At 39.0% G+C, this 5520-nt stretch overlaps 1 pseudogene; it reads left to right on the forward strand.

Annotated features, from left to right (window-relative positions):
* Window positions 1-2142: 2142 nt before the first annotated feature.
* On the forward strand, window positions 2143-2259 carry LOC145406922 (5S ribosomal RNA; annotated as a pseudogene).
* The last annotated feature ends 3261 nt before the right edge of the window (window positions 2260-5520 follow it).

The raw sequence follows: 5520 nt of genomic DNA on the forward strand, positions 1-5520 counted from the left end.
TTGAATTCATTTTTGAGACATGTAACGTAAATTTATTTAATTGTAATCAATAAATTTATAGTTCTTCTTTTGAGCTAAATGTAGTTAAACTCGTTTTATTTCTCCATATTTAGCTTTTTTTTTGTTGCCACTCCTAGTTTGCACAGACGCTTTGTATTATTCATAACTGGTACCTAGGCCAGTCCTTTTGTATTAAGCTTAAATCCGTTGTGCCAGCCAGGAATTAATGCACCGGCAAGAACCTGTTTATCATTAATAGCATCAGTTATTGATTGTCAGGGGTGGAGTCACTTTCTCTAGAGGCTAACAGTACTAACAAACAGCATGCTGTGTACTGTTGAGAAAGTTTATAAATTCTCATCCTTAGAGAATCGGCGAAGTAAGCCGGAATAAAGTAAAACTTACTGCTTGATTTCACAGGTCAATTCCTTGTCCATATTTTCAAGCAAAACATATATTATTCATAACCTTTATTTAATTTTTAATTTCACAAAACCCCGTGACATCCTGGTTAATTGTTATATTCCACACTTATACTGTTGACAGCCCTGAATAGCCTTGCAGCTGCAGTGCCAGGCACTACTGTGCCAAACCTCTTATAAATCAATTAATCAATATCTTTGCTGCATACTCTGGGCAACGCATGTTTTTTAATGCTGATGTACAGTATATTATGTGTGCAGGCTCTGATTAATCGGTGTCAGAGATCACCTGGTGTAGGATTTTAATACATTACTGTGGAGATTCATAACCAAGTTACATTAGAGACATCTGGCAGGACCTGTGTCCTGTCAGGCAACACCTTGAGTCAGAGGACAGTCTTGTGATAACGGTGTATTTATGCAAGCGAAATACTACTCTTCTGGCTTAACCATTATGACTTATGACAGCCTAAAGAACATATAAAACTGTGATATCCATTATGATTCCAAACAACGGTGAATAATAGTCTTGTCAGAAATTTTTATACACTCCTTTATCCGACGAGTGTTAGTCTAAACACAACCAACAGGAAATTTACATACGTCTCTTAGGAGATTAGGGTAAAATTAATACTCTAACTCACCGGTAATTATTCTCCTTATATCCTAGCCAGTTTCCTCCAGATTTGGCCAAGTCATAAAGGTTACTCAGCTGGATGGAGTCGGAACAACAGATGACGAAGGGCATGATGTCTCGGTCGGTTTGCCTGGACTTCCAAGCGTCCTTAGGTGCGTATTTTAAAGCATGCAGCTTGAATAGGCTTTCGAAAACGATTGTAAACATGGCGAGTCTCTTCTCCCTTGTAAGATTCAAGAGATCTATCTATATACCTAGGCTGCTTCCCCCAAGGAAAGGGAGGTAGCCGAGACAGGACGACACACTCCCCATTTACTCATCCATTCAAACACATTCATTCGCGTTCAAGAGATGCCAACTGTTAATTAATTACAAGGCTAAATACAATTAAATTACTTCATGAAATATACAAGGCAAATCTAACTTAATTTAATCCTATTTTTAGCCAACTAAAGCCAAATATGCCCTTTATCTATGTAAATATGTATTAAACCCTCATCAGCTTTTCACATGAAGGGCACGTCATACCCACCATGCAGGCACACTTAGGTCAATGGAAAATTCCTAAGTATTTACAATGCAGTTGTCCACAAGGGTTAAATGCAGTAGCATTTAATTTATTAATAATAATTATTAACAGAGAATAATCTCTGGGTTATACAACTTCTTGAATTAGTCATAACACTCTTTGGGGTTTCCTCTGCTTTTAATCAGGGACAACTATTTTAAAATGTAAAGAGCGCAGGCGCTCTGGGGGAAAATATATCCCACAGTTTGGGGCTGGGCAAAAACTGATACGCTGTATCATGTAATGTGACCCTTAGCCAGGAGTTCTCTCCATAGATCTCAAGAACCCCGTGCTGTGGCCCTTCTAGGTCACGCATCTTGACCCAGTTGCTCTCCACCATCCACTGTCTCCGGGGTAGCTGTTAACTCAAGGGGCACCAGTTTATCAATAGTTTTTATACTGGTATGTCCCGTACATTTAATTTTTACAAGTCTCAGCACCCCCTCCAGATCTAGGTGCATGGAGATCACTTTAAATAATGGCTACTGGGATCTTTGTTGTTCTGTTTTTACTAAGATCACATCTACCACGTTGAGTACACCGCTTCCCGTCTGATCAGCGAAGTTAAGCAACGTTGGGTCTGGTTAGTACTTGGATGGGTGACCGCCTGGGAACACCAGATGCTGTTGGCATCCCTACGTGTCAAGTGGGGTTGGTGGAGGATTAGTGCCCCTCCCTGTAAAACAATTAACTCTAAGCCGTTGGCCACCCTGTTTGGGATACATGGCGTCTGGCAATGAATGAATGATAAACATCTCCTGTGTCTATAACTGACTTGTTGCTGGCAGCCTGAGCCCCACAAAATCTTTCTCTTAGGCTCAAAAGATATTCTTTGTTCCAGTGTCTATTCCAGGCGACCAACACCCTTTTCAGACGTTGATATCCCTCACTCAGATGTTGTCCTAATTCATTATTTTCTATTGTAGGATCATCTACTTCCTCCTGGATATCTACACAAGGCACCGGATGGAGCTTTCTGCCATATAACATATAAGCCGGTGTCAATGCCTCAATTGAAAAGCTAGTGTCATCCAGATAGGTTAAAGGTCTATCATTAATCCTAGCCTCAATTTTAGTTATCACTGTTCTCAACTCCTCTCTCGTGATCTTAGTTCCCTGTAAGATTTTCCTAAGACAGTTCTTCACAATACCAATCATTCATTCGGTAAATCTATTTTGCCCTGGTGCTCTTGGAGCTATGAACTGCCAGGTACAGTTTCTGATTCCCAGGCCGACTTAACCTTTGGGTTATTCATTATATTTCAAACGAAATTGGTTCCGTTGTCGCTTATTAATTTATTAGGACAAGACCGTCTAGCTGCAAATCTTCTAAATACATTCAGGAATGTCTCTGAACTTAAATCTTCTGCCATTTCTAGATGGACTGCCCTTGTGTAAGTGCAAGTAAACAAACATATATACACCTTATGGGGAGTTCCCTCCCCTGTAATAGTTATAGCCTCTGTGCAATCAACTCCAGTTTGGGTAAAACATCTAGCTGAACACAGTATGATAACAGAGAGGCAGTTCGGTTTTAGGAAGGGAAAATTATGTGTTACTAATCTGTTAAGCTACTATGATAGAGTTACAGAAACATTACAGAAAAGAGAAGGATGGGTAGACAGTATGTATTTAGATTTTAAGAAAGTATTTGACAGACTACCGCACCAAAGACTTATAGGGAAACTGCACCATCAAGGAGGTATTAAAGGCAATCTGTATTGTTGGATGCAGGATTTTCTCAGGAAATGGGAAATGAGAACAACATTAAGGGGAAATTACTCATCATGGAGAGAAGTGACCAGCGAAGTGCCACAGGGCTCAGTGCTGGCACGAATTATGTTTTCAGTACATATAAATGACACAGACAGTAACGATGGAAATGGAAGCTATGTAAATATGTTTGCAGATGATGCAAAAATACAAAGGAAAATTACTAACACAGATTCTTGCAAAGAACTGCAAGTGGAATTAAACAAGCTTTATGAATGGAGCAATAAATGGCAAATGGAATTCAGTGTGGACAAGTGTCATGTAATTAAAATTGGTAAAAGTGAATAAAGACCAGATTGAGATCATAAGTTAGGAAGATCAACCCTACACATAATTATCAGAAAGGGAAAAGGACCTAGAGTAATTATCAATAACAGACTATCTCCAGATGACCACATCAGTGAGAAGGTACGTAACATGTATGTTACATTGCTTGCAAATATGACAATGGCATTCACATATATAAATGAAGACATGCTGAGAAAGATAATAACATCATTCATCAGACCAACCCTGGAGGATGCATCAGTAGTCTGGAATCCTCATCTCAAAAAGCACATAGATAAGATTGAAAAAGTACAAACGGCAGCCACAAGATGGGTACCAACGTAATGGGATCCAAGCTATGAAGAAAGACTAGAAAAAATGAATCTACCAACATTACAGGGGTGAGGGAAAAGAAGAGACATGATTATGCTATATATAGTAAATGCATCTCAGGAAAAGAGATAATAGACATAAATTGATATATAACCAACGGGGACGCATCAGCAAGAGGACAATGCAAAAAACCGCATAAAAAGAGAGGCGATAAAGACGTAAGGAAATTCAGTTTCCCAAACAGGGCAATTGATCAGTGGAATGCACTACCGAATGAAGTAGTGTGTGCCAAAACTATTCACAAATTCAAGGATATGTATGATGAAAAAGGTTTAATACACGGGACAGTACGAGCTTGAATCATTCCTGTCAAGATACAATTAGGTAAGAATACACACACACACATTGATGATGACACACAGACGGGAGGCAAACACACACACGGGAGACACCAAGGAGTGCAGACGTGGGCCGATAGCGCTCCATACCGAGCCAGCACGGCCAGTGGCATTACCTAAATTAGTATCTTTATATGAGTCAAGCTCTGTACCAGGTTAGACTAAATGGTTTTTTATTATTTAAAAAAAAATAAGAAAAAGTTTAAACATGACTTGTTCAAACAGAAAAGAGAACCGAGTAGCGAAAGAATGCGCTCAGTCAGCTGATTGTTTGTTTAGACTGCAACTGCCCCAGGGAATGTAAGTACTCTGTGCTTTTAGTATTGCAAAATGGCCACATACTTTAGTAAAGCAAATTTGGAAAAGAAAAGGGATAAAGGTAGAAAGCAAGATGATGATTTCTACCAAGAACTGGTTGAAATGGGGACTCACAATAGACTGGTAGAGCGTGTACACAAACTGGAAATGGCCTTTCAAAATGAGATTGATGAAATAAAGAAGCAGATGCACTTGCAAAAGGAAGAAATAGAAAAACTAGGAAGGGAGGTCAACAAGAAAGACAACCATCAGTGAACTAATAGTGGAAGTGAGTACACTTACAAGGAAAATGAGTGAAATGGCAAGTACAGTAGTCAACCACGAGAGTATTATGGAAGAGTTAAAAAATGATACAGAGACAATTAGGCAGTCTGATAGACCAGAGCAGTGATATTGAGGAGAAGATAACACAGGTGAATGAAGCTGTGCAAAGCTACAAAAATGATGTGGAAACCACGTATGCTGAAATGGTGAAAGTAAAGAAAGACTTAGAAACAAGGGTGGAAGAAAAAAGCATTAAAAAGGAAGTGACGAGAATAATCCAAAACAATCCAAAGTTAGTCAGAGATTCAGTAGATATCAACAAATCTATAGTAATCACTGGTATAGAAGAGGAAGAAGTAAAAAACAAGATCTCAAGAGACAAAAAGGAGATGGCAAATGTAATGAGCTTACTGAAAGAAGTATCAGAGGAAATCTGTAGTAAAGACATAGAGGAACACAAAAGGTTAGGGAAATACGAGAAAAGCAAGTCAAGACCTCTAAAAGTAACTTTCCAGAGTGTAAACACCGTGGAGGAGATAC

Source organism: Coenobita brevimanus, chromosome 71 (assembly GCF_032717465.1).
Source record: "Coenobita brevimanus isolate Jiangsu-jjx chromosome 71, ASM3271746v2, whole genome shotgun sequence".
Lineage (NCBI taxonomy): Eukaryota > Metazoa > Arthropoda > Malacostraca > Decapoda > Coenobitidae > Coenobita > Coenobita brevimanus.